At 43.1% G+C, this 16,285-nt stretch overlaps 1 protein-coding gene across 3 annotated transcripts in view; it reads right to left on the minus strand.

Moving 5' to 3' along the window:
• The window catches only part of zbtb16a (zinc finger and BTB domain containing 16a), a 177,095-nt gene that overhangs the window by 82,251 nt on the left and 78,559 nt on the right, over positions 1-16,285 (minus strand). The window lies entirely within an intron of this gene.

Below are 16,285 nucleotides of genomic sequence, written 5' to 3' on the forward strand. Positions count from 1 at the left end.
TTAACTGTTATACACCTGCTGTCTGCCAGGTCCTATAGCACCTGGGTATTTTCTACAAAGATGAACAGTTGGCCTAGTACATTTCCACACAGACCAATTATTCAAATATTTATACAACCCCAATTCCAAAAAAGTTGGGACAAAGTACAAATTGTAAATAAAAATGGAATGCAATGATGTGGAAGTTTCAAAATTCCATATTTTATTCAGAATAGAACATAGATGACATATCAAATGTTTAAACTGAGAAAATGTATAATTTAAAAAGAACAATTAGGTGATTTTAAATTTCATGACAACAACACATCTCAAAAAAGTTGGGACAAGGCCATGTTTACCACTGTGAGACATCCCCTTTTCTCTTTACAACAGTCTGTAAACGTCTGGGGACTGAGGAGACAAGTTGCTCAAGTTTAGGGATAGGAATGTTAACCCATTCTTGTCTAATGTAGGATTCCAATTGCTCAACTGTCTTAGGTCTTTTTTGTCGCATCTTCCGTTTTATGATGCGCCAAATGTTTTCTATGGGTGAAAGATCTGGACTGCAGGCTGGCCAGTTCAGTACCCGGACCCTTCTTCTACGCAGCCATGATGCTGTAATTGATGCAGTATGTGGTTTGGCATTGTCATGTTGGAAAATGCAAGGCCTTCCCTGAAAGAGACGTCGTCTGGATGGGAGCATATGTTGCTCTAGAACCTGGATATACCTTTCAACACTGATGGTGTCTTTCCAGATGTGTAAGCTGCCCATGCCACATGCACTAATGCAACCCCATACCATCAGAGATGAAGGCTTCTGAACTGAGCGCTGATAACAACTTGGGTCGTCCTTCTCCTCTTTAGTCCGAATGACACGGCGTCCCTGATTTCCATAAAGTTGTTCAAATTTTGATTCGTCTGACCACAGAACAGTTTTCCACTTTGCCACAGTCCATTTTAAATGAGCCTTGGCCCAGAGAAGACGTCTGCGCTTCTGGATCCTGTTTAGATATGGCTTCTTCTTTGAACTATAGAGTTTTAGCTGGCAACGGCGGATGGCACGGTGAATTGTGTTCACAGATAATGTTCTCTGGAAATATTCCTGAGCCCATTTTGTGATTTCCAATACAGAAGCATGCCTGTATGTGATGCAGTGCCGTCTAAGGGCCCGAAGATCACGGGCACCCAGTATGGTTTTCTGGCCTTGACCCTTACGCACAGAGATTCTTCCAGATTCTCTGAATCTTTTGATGATATTATGCACTGTAAATGATATGTTCAAACTCTTTGCAATTTTACACTGTCAAACTCCTTTCTGATATTGCTCCACTATTTGTCGGCGCAGAATTAGGGGGATTGGTGATCCTCTTCCCATCTTTACTTCTGAGAGCTGCTGCCACTCCAAGATGCTCTTTTTATACCCAGTCATGTTAATGACCTATTGACAATTGACCTAATGAGTTGCAATTTGGTCCTCCAGCTGTTCCTTTTTTGTACCTTTAACTTTTCCAGCCTCTTATTGCCCCTGTCCCAACTTTTTTGAGATGTGTTGCTGTCATGAAATTTCAAATGAGCCAATATTTGGCATGAAATTTCAAAATGTCTCATTTTCGACATTTGATATGTTGTCTATGTTCTATTGTGAATACAATATCAGTTTTTGAGATTTGTAAATTATTGCATTCCGTTTTTATTTACAATTTGTACTTTGACCCAACTTTTTTTTGAATCGGGGTTGTATTTAAGCTAGCTCACGCTCTGTAGTTGATGGTATCTGTGCAAAGTTCACAGAGAGCTTTGCCCGGCTGATCAATCTTCTTAATAAACTCTCCCAGTTTGGGTCATAGAACTTTCTCGCTTTTGTCTTCTAATAATTTCATCTTCTCACCACGACCACCGAAATGGATTTATTTATTTTTTACAGAAGAATCCAACTCTTTAATCAATGCAATGTCATGAGCATCCATAATCATCGCCATTTTGTTTCATGCCGCATAGTGTACAGCATCGCAATCCACAATTCGTTAAAATTATCCCACACTAACCAAATGAATAACGCTGACACTCTGTGAGCCAAGAAGCACTAAGGAAGCAGCTAGTATCAAAAATGTACATTGTAAACACTGAGAAATAACGCAGACCATGTCGGACAGAACTAGATCTAGTTGCAGGGCCCGCCCCACCCCGGATTTTTTTCACGAATTTACACTTCTTATAAATATGACCTCACAGATGTACATGTATAAAAATCAGAATTCCACCAAAAATTGGAAAAATTTCATGCCTGTATAATAATATCAGAATACCAGAACAAGCGCGCATACATTTGCATGTGCTATGCACTTATATAATTTACCTTACAGCCAGAAATACTGCCAGAGCCGTGCCGTTATAGGAAACTAATCAATACCTTCTGACGATTCAGTTATGTAGTCTGCAATGTTTGGGTTATGGTGGATTCTTTTGCTTACCTGGAAATGTACCAAGTGTATAGAAAAGCACTGCCTGCTCAGTTGCTGTCTATTAAACATTAATTGCCCACATCAGTGCATTTTAAAGACAAATCAATCTTGAAGCGAGGTATTTTCAGAGGGACTAAAACCGAGAACCCCATATTAGTATTCAGGTCCATGTATGTGTTTGCAACAGTAATAACACAATATGCACGGTTGCTATTCATGCCGCACCTCCCAGTGGAATGGGAAGCATAAAAGCAACCCTTGTGTGTCCTGGCTACTTCCAGATGGCTTTGGGACTGCTTTTATCTTTTTTTCTATACTCTTGCTTTTTTTTTCCTCCACATGAAAGCACTGTCGGCAGATATTTGCTCCGCGCTTCATTCTCTCCTCATTCGAAATATAAAAGTTTCAAAGAGCATTTCACAAGGGAGCGCTGCCATAAATGGGATTCATAGCTTTTTAATCTGCGCTAAGAAATTGATCTAAAAGTTTCCCAAAGCCATCGTCCCAACTTACATAACGCAATAAAAGTGTGCCTCGGAGAGCATTTACTTTTATTGCCATTTCATGGGAAGTAAATCGTGTTTCCTTCAATTTTGCCCGCCGTACATACACGCATGGATATGCATATCAGAAAGTGACCAATGTGCAGAGCACACAGATTTCCTGGGCGGGTGTCGAACAGTTCTGCTCGTCGCGTCACCAGCATGGGGAGTGGAAAGGAAGGGGAGGAATGCCATTAGTCATGAAACCCTTAATTAAATCCATTGCCACTCTCACACCCGCTCTGAGGACGAGGAAGTAAACCTGGGAGCATGCCGTACATGTGTAAATCCAGGTCTGAAATAAGGCAGCCCCTGTGGAGGGGAGGCCGACAGAAACAGATGGGTTTGAATGGGATAAGCGGGATGGAGGCATTTATCACGCTATTGCACACACTCCGTCTTCAGAGTCTCCTCCCAGATAAAGGGCAGGTGAGGCTTTGCTGGATGGAAGTGCTGAAGGACTTCAACAGTATTGTGTGCGTGCATGTGTGTGTGGGGGTACACAATGAATTGGCACAACAGCTTCCAGAGCATTCCTCTACTTATTTAAGTGCCATCGATGGATGACCCTGTTAATCGTAATCTAATAATCTAAGTAATGTTGGAGATGCTGTTATGTCATTACATGCACACCATTAGCCATTTTTCCACCAAGGAGCCAAGAAAATTAGCCCAAGATATAAAACTACAATTTCCATTATAGTGCCTTTGTCGCCAATGTCAAAACCAGGACCAGACATGATGCATCACATTAAAACGGCACCTTTTTAAGACCGAGGATTTGGATGGCAAACTTTGCCCCGCTGACTATTAAATATGGGAGTTCCTGAAAACAAAAAGGCGTTCAGAATTCATCACATTGCTTGTGCTTTCTTTAAGTGGTTGCAGTTTGCCCATTTCATGTCCTCCTGTACAGCTGCTTTCAGACACTGTTTTAACTTTGGTCAAAAGGTGTTGATTTGTGCAATCAAAAAAGTTCCCAGACTGTTCCTGTTGCAACCAAACAGAGAACAGCAGGATCGTGTGTGTGTGTGTGTGTGTGTGGCAGATTTATTTGAAAATGTAGACTAACTGGCTAATAGACAGGCCGTGGGTTAACTGTAATGAGGCAGAGATACTCTTGCTGTGGACTGAGAGTCATCCAGACGAAATGCAGTTCAGATTCAAATGCCAGAAGTTTATATAAACTTTTAAATTATATATTAGTGGTGTGTATATTATTCACTGTGCCCCCCACCAAAAATTACCATTGCCATGGATCCGTGTTGCGTGTGCTTGTGACAATGTGCATATGTACATTTGTGATTTCACGCAAACATCAAATTCTGAGTTGAGAGCAAACATCAAATCCTGAGTTAAACTAATCTGCAAAGGAGACACTTGAAATGCTTCAGCAAGCCTACGGTGATGAAGCAACGAACCAGGCGAGGTGTTTTGAATGGCATTCACGCTTCAAGAGGGGCAGAAGTCAGGGCAATCAGATGATCCTGACACACACTGCACTCAATTTCTTGGACATTTTCAAGGGTTATGCTCGTGAAGCATTTCAAGGGTATCCGTTGCCGAGTTCCTGAGTTTCATACAGAACAAAAAAAAAAGTGTGTAATACAGGCTCCAATGTTGACAGCTCGAGGTCATGTGGCATACTGACTCATTAAGGCCAATTTATGCTGACAACCCAGTCCTCGCAGACGGCGCCGCAGATAGCGTCTGCGTAGCCCCCCCACCCCACCTTCGCAGACGCTCTGCGCGCACCTCCCAAAAATTGTGACCACCGCAGAAGCCTCGCAGACAGTGTTGCAGACAAGAGGGCTCTGATTGGTCCACTCTACATCCGCTGTACATGCACTTCCACTTCCCTACTTTCCCGGTTTGGTTTGTTTTCACGACCGCCATTTTTAAAAACATGAGCGAAGATGGAGCAGCACGAAGAGCAGTTGATCGAGGAAGTACGTACATCTATACGACTCCAGTTCTAGTCATTATAAGTAACCGGAGGATAAACACTCCACTAACCACACCCACCAACTACTCCTAGCGATTTTGCGACTTCGCGCCCCCTTGCGTTGTGGCGGTGAATAACATCGCGCACGCCTATTACTCCCCGCTCAACGATAAATTACAACTGTCTGCGAAAAGCTATCTGCGAAAGCCTTGTCGCAAGAGCATGCAGAGGCCTTTAGTCCCCCCAAAAATATCTTCTGCGCCACACTCCAGCCCAGTCGGTGGCGGTAATCCACCTTTAAGTTGGTTTGCCAACCACCAAAAAACTAAAGAAGAAGAAAATCCTCCACCCCCAAAAAAAGCAACAAAATATGGAATGAAAGTATTTGATGGTGAGAACGCATCTTTTTTTTTATTTTTCAAGAATTATCACCACATTTTTCAAAAATTGGTACTGCCATTTTGACAGACTGTATACATTCTAAGCAGAAATTATTTTGCCTGACAAGTTTTTATCAAATTTGCAAAAAATAAAAATGTTCCGTTTCTCAAAATCCAGCGAATGTAGATACAGTAAAACAGTTATTCCACTCAATCTCCTTGTACATGGCTTATAGCCAACTCGGCATGTTATCAGCTCATGCATGACTCAATTTCTTTAAATAAATAAATTAATTAATAAATAAACAAAATGCACTCAGTGTAATACGGTTTTCTTTCCAAGCTGATCAGAATTATGCTTGGACAATGCTATTGGCTTGTGATCAATAGCTGAAACAGCAGTTTTGGTTTTTAAAAGTAGGCCAAGTCTGAAAGAACTCATTATTTATGGCGGCACATCTTCAGAATTTTTATCTGCCAGGCTTCCAAAGTCTTACAGTGCCATTGCAGGGGTCTTATTAACAATAAACTACAAATAGTTACTTTCCAGTCTGCTTTTCCATGCCCTAGACTTAAGCTTGTTTTGTGCTCCCTTCCAAAGACAATTCATAGTTAGAAAAGCTTTTTGGGAGGGAGCAAGTCAGGGTAGATTGAAAAAAAGTCACTGTCCTAAATAAAAACGTTCAGCTGTCTGTCTTTAGAGGTGTATAAAGGATTCGTTCAGGTATTATACTACTACTTGTTTGCTACCATGCCCCTTTAGTTTGATGGACATCCTGAAAGTAGCCAGGTATCGTCTACTTAAAAAAAAAAACATTTGACGTACATGGCTATATAAGCACTGGGATATGAAAAGTGATATGATAAATCTATACAGTGTGGCAGCAGACTCAACGACTCATCACGCCTGCCAGAGTGATCTGGCCTTGCTGATGAAAGGAGTGTGGCCTTTAAAGAAAAAAAAAACAAAACAAAAAAAATAAAATCCATACTGGCCACAGGCTCCTCTCCAATCTATTTTCTGCTCAGCTGGTTTTAAATGAAGTTATTATGACTCATTAAAATGCCCGCAAGCTTGTGGAAGTCAGCCAATTACAATTTAAATTTAGCCTCTCCTCACACCCGCCCCATCCTCTCCAAATCCCCCTCTCATGCCTGCACCAACACACCACACGACTACAGCTCAACCACTGGCTTACAGCTGCCATCAAAGCCTGGATCTTTGGATGCAAGGGCAACCCAATAAACAAACAAATCATTTTTTCCAGGGAGCCTGCCAAAAAGAAGGAACACCAGGAATCTGCACCACCCTGCCTTAATTAATGTTACTTAAAACCCCTAAAACTGGTTAACAAAGACAGACTGAGCATTCCTCTCTGGACACTCGGTTTAATCGACAGCCGCCTTTGTGAATCAGTTACAGAATCTTGGTTTCGCTCCTATCTGGTCAGCCAAAGGCATCAAACACGTTGCTGCGTAATCGAAGCTGAACCGAGATATGGTTTAAAACCACTTTCATGGCTGCGTTCACTGTTTGTCACCCCCATAAAACAATAAAGGTCAGACACAGGATGGGCTTAAGCACCTCTTCCAGCGCCCCGATGTCAAAGACCCTTCTTTTTTTTTTTTAAAGCAAAAAGGTGCCTGACTGAACACCTTTTGTACATCTGATTCATTTGAACCTTTTCTTATAAAAATCACCATTCTGAGAACAAGGGCATCGTTTCGATCCTTCAGCAAGGAGTGGCACAGACGGAACAAATGTCTTCTCCTTCGAGTCGCGCCTGTGTGCCTTTTGCTTTATTTCTCAGCCTGCGAGTGGAGAGTGCGCGCGTGTGTGCATGCGCGTGTGCATGCGTGTTCTGCTGTCTTGCTCTCATTTTCCAGCAGAACAAATTAATCCGTGCCCTTCCAGCAACGCTCCCTCCTTTTTTTTTCTTTTTTTTGACAGAGGCTGCTCAGAGGAGAAAAATGATGAAGCAAATCCAAAATTCAATTGCCTGTGTTCTGTTTTAGAAGGCACACGGTGTACTGTACAGACCATAAAACTCCCAAACAGCCTCCAGACGCTGCTGCAATCACCCTCCATCAAAACACTTTGTCTCGCATACAAAAATAAGACCCGGCATTGAGCTGAATACCAAATCAGCCCACCGGGGCACTTGCTACTTAGCAACCAAAAGGGATTTAAAGCTGCAATACCCGACAACAAAGGAATAAGATCGGGATCTTTTACAGGGTATTACGGCTGGTCCTACAGTTTATTCCATGGCTCTAATCAGAGATGTTAACAATACCACAATGGAAACGCGAAGTACTGTAGAGATAAATAAATAAATATATAAACAAACAAAACAAAAAGCCCCAAATATTAAGAGAGTCATGATAAGAATACAACACCCCCTCTTATAGGAAATGAAGGTGATCTTGTGAAAAGCAAGAATGAAATTCATCATCATAAAAACAGGGCAAATTATTATACCAATTGGGAAAAAAAAAGCCCAAAACATTTAAAGTGATTATAAAGCGTTATAAAATATTGCAAGGTAGACCGGATTATATTAACGGTCCTACTCCTCAAACCACAAGAAATCAGATCCAAGTTTAGACATGTTACTGGTGTGTCATCATTAGCTGAAATTGCAGCTTGGTTTATGAATTGAGGCCAAAGTGGAAAGATCCATTCCAATGCTTTGCATTTTTGCCGAACTTTGTTTTGACATATTGAGGAAAAAGTACTAAGAATAAAAAGTGCTCCCTGAACAAAAGTACTGGAGAAGGTGTTTAACGAAGAGCTATCTAAAGGTTGTTATTGGTTTCTGGAAGGCACGAAGAGATTTAGGTTTAAAAAAAAAGAAAAAAACCTGTAGCACAACTCACAGGAACAGAAAAAACATGTTTGTGGAAGTGCTGAAGGGTTAGAAAGAGACTTGCTTTAGATTCTGCTCAGGGCGGATAGTCTGGAGGGTTCATTAAAGGCAGATAAGAGCATGGAGCAATACAACGTCGACAGCGAGTGATGTGCTCAATGATGGCAAACATCAAAGGCATCACTGGAAACAGACAGCTTGTGAGCTTGTGTACATCGGTTAGAGCCTGGTATTCAAACTGGGAACGCGGCTTCACGTTCCTAAATCCATGGGAATAAATTATTTTAAACTTTTCGACGAGGGCCAAACTTGCTGCCAAATTACACCACCATTAGCCGGATACCTAATCATCTCTCCTCTCCTGGACCTCATAATGGAGGAGATTTATGCCTTGCATAATTCAGGCGTTATTGTAAATGGGGGTTTAATGTACATCAACAGGTCAGGGGAAAGTATTATGGGTTTAAACCACCAGAGAGAAGTTAGGGCATGCGGCCAAACAGAAGCTCAGGCCATTTATCCACGCTGCCCGTCATCCCCCACTAATGCTCAGAGAAAAAAGAGAAAGGGGAGGGAGGGGAGCAAGAGTGAGCGAGCGAGCAGGGGCTTTATCAGCTGCTCCAAAGAATTTACATGAGGAGCACAGAGCGCCGGGGCATTTTCCTATTTTTTTTTTCCCTAGCTTGCTTTAGAGGTCTTTCTTCTAGTCCTTTCGCCCCACCCCACTTGCACTGCTCTCTATTTTGGAATATGTGGTTTGGAAGGCAGTCAAGTTTCATTAATTTCTGGTTTGGGTACAGTATGTTCCTGGCTTCACATCTGCGAGTGATCATAAACGCTCTGGAATGCTGGCAGAACATCCAGACCTGCCGGCAGTCGATGATGTCATCACGCTGAGGAAAGATCTGGCAAGCGGCCAGACTGTGGGAGCACGGCGCTCACTGGTTCTGACAGTGAGAGAGAAACAGAGAGAAAGAGGCTGTGCAAGAAGGAGACAGCAAGAATAGCAAGGCAGGGACACAGAAACTGAGGAAAATTCTCTTTATTCCTTTCACTTATTCCCTGCACTCCACACATGCCTCGCATTTTTCAAAGTCCTAAATGTATACCCAACCCCCTCCTTTCTCTCACCCAAGCAGCAGGTGTCAGTCAGGTGCATAGCGAGCTAATATTATTTCAGGGACTTAATACTGCTTTGCTAACATGAAGCATAAACCAGGGAGTTTTGTAGATATGCCACCAGACGAACCAGAGAGCCAAAGTGCAGAATGTTTTACATGACACCAATAATGGCAGTAAAGGGGAGTCCACAGGCACAACAGTACAGTTATAACTAAAATAAAACCAATGCTAATACACTCCCCATCATTTACATTTATTCTGTCATGCAGACACTTTTATCCAAAGGAACTCTCAAGCGAGACCAATCCAGTTCAAGCACAGAACTGAGGCTCTTGTTAAGGAAGTCCCACGATGGCTCTCTGGCAATCCTGAGATTTGAACAGACAACCTTCTTCACAACTACCGAGTGACCATCATTCTATCCAAAGTCAGCAGCAACGAAACACACAAATTCACAAACAAGAGGCCAAGAGTCAGTGCCCTAAAGGGAGTGCACCACAGGACCTTTTCAGAACTACCTCTGATGGGACCTTAAGTGTTTGCTCATTATCAGGAGATTGAGAGTTTGAATCCTAATAGTACCACAAGCTATTCATTCTCCCATAGTCCAAGACAACATGACTGTTTGGGGTGGGGTGAATAGCCTCTCTCACTACCCTATTGATCATTTTGATGCAAGCCAATCTTGGGCAGTTCCTGGGACACAATCATGCACTAGTTAAGGTTCTAAACTAATGACTGGTTCTCTGGACATTATGGCAGCTCTGGCCATAACTCAGAATTTTCCAGAATCTCTGACTCTGGATGAAAGGGTCTACCAAATGATGCAAGATTTCTGTCATGTGTCTAGGAAGAACATTTTGGTGTTGGTTTTAGCCCTTTTAGGTTGGGGGACAATCATGTGATCTAGCCAGAGACCTAGCCAGTGATCCAGCCAGTTTAAAGGATTAAACTATGCCTTGGTAGAAAACTTGGCAAAATGTAAAAAGGAAAGTTGAAAATCAGCCTCCCCAAGATGTCACTGCTACAGGTCTAAACTAGGAAAGGTGGACAGTGGTGTGGATGGGCCCTGCTGTCTGAGGCCCAAAATCAGCCTTCTGAGCTAATGAAGTCAAGTGGGGTCTACCGGCTGGGCCCCTCAAGAGAATAGCATACAGACTTAATCAGCCTGGGCCAGACACTCTGGCCTGCTAATGAGAGTGTTCACGCGGCCTCATGAGAGTGTGTCTGCACGTGTGTCTACATCTGGGTCTGGATGGTTCAATCCATCCCGTCTCGTCTGCACAAATGTGGGCGATGAGGCAACAGGACCATTATGCTTTGTTGGTGTCAGGCGCCGATTGTGTCACTTTGACTTGTTTGTCTGGAGAATTGTTTAGGAAGGGCAGAAGTGAGACTGTGGCAATGAACAGGTCAAGATGAAGGCTTTCAAGTTCAAGAAGGGAAAACAAAATACCTCAGAGAGCAAATCATGGTGAGTTCCATGGCTGAAATCCTTCCGTCAAGTCATACCCTCTTGTCTCCAGGAAAATGGGAGGGGGGGGGGGCGGGGGGGGGGGGTGGAGAGGCGGACCTAAATATATCTCTTGGCCAAGCTGATGTGACCCAAGTCTTCCACTAAGCTCTTTGAAGTCACAAGGGGAGCTCATATAACACTAATAGCCCAGCAACACTTCAAATGGCTGAGTCACAATTTTTTTTTTTTCTTCATTGCTGCATGCTCTTAGCACCAACCCTGAAGCTTCTGGACCATGGTGAACTTAAACTCAGGAGAAAACATGAGCACACACCATTCCATTATCAGATCCTCAGAGTTGCTTGCTCCCCACCCAAGACTTCCTGCTTGCTGTGAGAGACATCGCCCAACACAATCCTTCCTTCGTGCAAAACACCAACACACGCAAGTCTCTGAATCGACACCATAACCACTACTGTTGGACAACAATTGGGGGGGGGGGGGGGGGGGGGGGCAAAACACTGCTGGAGGGGAAAAAAAAAAAAAAAAACCTGGCACAAGATTTACTGTACATACTGTACCCTCAGCAGTGTCAGACAGACCAAAATTGCGCCCTGCCAAGTTTTCAATAAAACAAAAACACAGAGGCAACATGCCCCGGCTGGGCTGAGCTGAGAGTCAGAGGAGGAGAGAGGAGGGTGATCAGGAATGACTGAAATGGTACACCACAATACACACTGCATGGCTAATATCATGCCTCTTCAACTTCCCAGGGTTTCTGAAGCTAAAAGTGTGAACGAGGGAGGCTTAACCACTTGCCTGTTGTCACTGATAAAAATCAAACTGCTCAAAACAGGAAGGATAAAAACAGAAAGTTTGCAATGGAGAAAAAAGAAATCAAAGCGCTCTGCTCCATATCTGCTCCTCTGCCACCTCTCCGTCTATAAAAGTGCTTCAACTGAAAAGCTTGAGCTTTACACAAGAACGAAGTTCTCAAGAGCCTCAGTGCTGCAAACAAACAAAAACAGGCCAGTGTTGCACGTCAACCAGCAGGCAATTGTCAAACTCTGGTTTATTTTTGATGCACTAAAAATATGATGCCTGGAATGCTCAGTTATTACAACTGTTGAAGACTGGTTGTTTCTGCTCCCTTGGTGAACATCTTGCAGAATTAGTTCTTCAAACAAAGGTGTCATTATCATCAGAATTTTTGGCATGCCGTTAGATTTCCAACCTCCCCTGAAGTACCAATTTAGTGGCAAGCCCTGTATAGAAAAGAAAGTACTGTAGAGGTATATTTTTGTTTCACATACAATCAAAATATAACCTCAGGTAGAACAGTGTACCTTAATGACGTTCCATTAAAATTGTGTTCCTCTCAATAAAAGTCGTCGACAGCTGTCCATCACTAGTGATGATGACTGCTTCATTGGGATGCGCAGAAATGTAGATGGGCCACAAGGTCTGCACCAGAGCGACAGAGTCGCCCGCACTGGTGACATGAACAGCCCAGCTGAGTCACCACGGAATATCTGGCCTCCTGAGCTCCCGCATGCTATCCTCCTCTCCTAACAAAGTGCCTTGCACAGTAAGGTAAAACAAACGATGTCGTGCCCCCATCGTGTTGTCTCTCTGGACCTCCAGACCTGATGCCAAGTGGTGCACAAAAAAAAAAAAAAAGTAGTGCCACAGACCTGACGGGTATGGAAGTTGCCCCGCAGTGACAACTGACTTGCCGAGTGATGCCATCCATTGGCTCCTCCGCATGCCATCTGGTGGTGTGCCATTGACCCTGTTGGGTTCATCTGCCACATTGCAGCGAAAAGCACCCTGCTGCCAGCGCCTTATTGGTGATGTACTATTTAACCCATAGCTGGAACCCAGGCAGGTGCTAACACTCTAGGGTCAGAGCAGACCTGGGAGCAATGGTGATTAAGAGGTAACTCCACTTTCCCCAATACTCAAGTCCTCTTGGACCTGAGACTCACCACCAGTTGCAGTTTCAAGTCACACCCAGGAGACTCTCAATAAAAGTGCACGTACACTGACCGACACTTGTACTGTAAATCCCTAGTTTAGAACTTATCTGTCATTTGGAAACTTCACTCCCAAATATGACCGTCAAACATGATCTTCCAAGCATCTTGTCCAGGGGATTCAAGTAAAATTTTTAAAGGCCTGGCTTTATTAATTAATTTAGTATGTAAACGTATGTGATTGGCCACAAAGGGGATCTGCTCCAGAAATCTCTATGGTTAATGTTTTCATACATTTATTGCTACAATCTGCTACTGTATTATATATAATAGATATAACATCTGCTACTGTAGTGCTTGGTTCAGTCAGCTGAAATACTTTGTTGGCCCCACATCTGGAGCATCCTCACACCCTGTCTGACTGAGAGAACAGAGTGTGAGGAGCATGGATAACCACCTGGTGACTGACGGACAGACAGAGAGAGGACCAGACACCTGCCTTGGGTGCTAAAGTGGACGTTTAGTTTCTGTCTGCAGTTAAAACTAACGACAAGTTTCCCTAGCCAGGCTACGAAACAGGCTTTTCAGCCTGCATGTTCCATTATACAATCACTGTTCCCTAGAAAAAGAACAGTTCAACGAAATTATTGAAAGCCCAGTTACCATGGCGGCACGGTGGTGTAGTGGTTAGCGCTGTCGCCTCACAGCAAGAAGGTCCGGGTTCGAGCCCCGTGGATGACGAGGGCCTTTCTGTGCAGAGTTTGCATGTTCTCCCTGTGTCCGTGTGGGTTTCCTCCGGGTGCTTTGGTTTCCCCCACAGTCCAAAGACATGCAGGTTAGGTTAACTGGTGACTCTAAATTGACCGTAGGTGTGAATGTGAATGGTTGTCTATGTGTCAGCCCTCCGATAACCTGGCGACTTGTCCAGGGTGTACCCCGCCTTTCGCCCGTAGTCAGCTGGGATAGGCACCAGCTTGCCTGCGACCCTGTAGAACAGGATAAAGCGGCTAGAGCAACTGTGTGTGTGTGTGTGTGTGTGTGTGTGTGTGTGTGTGTGTGTGTGAGAGAGAGAGAGATTTTATTTATTTATATATATTAGTGCTGTCAAGCGATTAAAATATTTAATCGCGATTAATGTCGTGACTGTCATAGTTAACTCGCGATTAATCACAATTTAATCGCACATTTTTGTCACATGAAAAACCATTGCAATTCTCTTTTCAGCATAAAAAAGTGAATGGGCTTGCTCACCGTTCGAACTACGGGGGTACACGGGGGATCCGAGATCCCCTGAAACAGACATGAGATCCCTTGAAAACATGATTTGGGAAATGTTGGGGGGTCTCTAAAATATTGGCAAAATGATGTTTATTGACAGCAATCGTGTGTAACGGGAAGCATTTGCATATCCGAAGGGAGCGCGCGATGGAGAGCCGCGCTCTGAGACAAGCGCAAGCACCCCCCCAAGGGAAAATAAGGGACCCCCCCAAAAATATCGGCATAGTTCGAACACTGGTTGTACCAATGTTTTGGGTTTTTTTTATTGCAGAGCATAACACGTCTTGTCACAGCCACTGCAAAGTCGGGCTGGAGCCGCCAATGGGAAAACGAAACCCAAGCCGAGCACCTTGGCTCTTCGTCCTGAGGCGCGGGGCTAGCGCGCCCTGCCCGCGCTGGTTCTTTGGGGGGAGGGCAGAGGACTCTGGCTGTGCGGGGCATTACAGTCTAGCTGCTATCGTTTTTCTAAGCAAAGTCTCTGTTCCAAGTTCCTGGCGGTTTCAAAAGCTTATGAAAAACCTACATCATGTCACAGAGCGTTAATCTCGCGATAAAAAAAATTATCGCCGTTAAAATTGAGTCAAGTTAACGCGTTAATAACGCGACATTTTTGACAGCACTTATATTTTATATATATATATATATATATATATATATATATATATATATAAAAAGACTGTTGGAGGTGGAGCCACTGAGGTGGCATAGCCACTAATTAATATACTAAAATCCTGTGATGACATTTATGATACAAGACAACATTTCAAGCCCACTAGATAACATTTCAAATCCTCAATCCAGGTATCTCATGGCCATGAGATAATGCATTTAGTCCATTAGACAATACATTTTGGGCACAAGATAACCCATTGAGGCCATGAGACAATATACTGAGGACACACGATAATATTTAGAGGCCATAAGCTAGGTATCTCATGGCCACAAGACAACATATTGAGGCCAAGATGCAATATACTGAGGACAGGATAATAGTTTGAGGCCATGAGATAATATATTGAAGCCACAAAGTACGTACCTCATGGCAATGTGATAATGTATTTAGTCCATTAGATAATACATTTTGGGCACAAGACAACCCATTGAGGCCATGAGACAATATACTGAGGACACACGATAATATTTAGAGGCCATAAGCTAGGTATCTCATGGCCACAAGACAACATATTGAGGCCAAGATACAACATACTGAGGACAGGATAACAGTTTGAGGCCATGAGATAAATGTATTGAGTCCACAAGTTAAACTTTCAATGCCACAAGATAATATTTAGAGGCCACAAACTAAGTATCTCATGGCCATAAGATAACATACTGAGACCATGAGATAAGATAAAAGATAATATTTCAAGGCCTCAAATTACTAAGATATGGCTCCAATATAAAGTCATGGCCATGAATTGTGTGACTTGGGTCCATGATGCAAGTTGTGACGGTCATACTTTCCCATATGACTCTGTGGCCACAAAACAGATCCCAAAATTCGAAACTTGTGGTCTCAATTTATTAATTCATGGCCATAAATTACTTTAAAAAAAAATCACTGTTACTTCAGTGGTTCTGCAGAACTCGGGCTTGTCTTACATTTTTAAATCCAAACTGCGCAATCCTACCTCCCATCCAGCTTCAAAAACTCTCAACATAATGCCAAAGTATACTTCTGTGTGCGTAAGAGCACACTGACTGTGGGTCAGCATGGAACAGTGGATGAGATTCAAAACACTCCTTCCTTGTCTTTATTAGAGAATCGCTCATAAATGTCAGCACGAAGCACATGCACGATGGGTAGCCATCATGAGTGCAATGGTCGTACAATATCTCCACAGAGTCGGGTATTGAACACGCATCTTGGGATTTGAGCAGCAGCTAAAATAAACATTAGATATTTCCTTCCAGCGGCATTCTTCGTGCTGAGTTGTGTACGAATTGAATTGGATGGCCCAGTGTGAAAGGCCATTCATCTCCCCATTCGACATGGTTTTCAAACATTCATGCAAAAAGTCAATTCTCTCTCTCTTTTTCTCTATATTAAGATATTGACTACAGAAATATTGGATTGTTATGGAGTGAGGTGGCATTAGCTCTTGTTTAATAGGGACAACGTGGGCCTGTGTAGTTTTCCTAACAAGTCTGATCTCCTCTACATCCCTAATTACCATTCCAAAATCAATTACTTGATTAATGTGGTACTTATTATCTCATGTTCGAGGGGTTCAATGTGGACCTTTACTCTTCTTCTGTGGCTTGGAGATCTGGC

This window comes from Neoarius graeffei, chromosome 12, assembly GCF_027579695.1.
Source record: "Neoarius graeffei isolate fNeoGra1 chromosome 12, fNeoGra1.pri, whole genome shotgun sequence".
Taxonomy (NCBI): domain Eukaryota; kingdom Metazoa; phylum Chordata; class Actinopteri; order Siluriformes; family Ariidae; genus Neoarius; species Neoarius graeffei.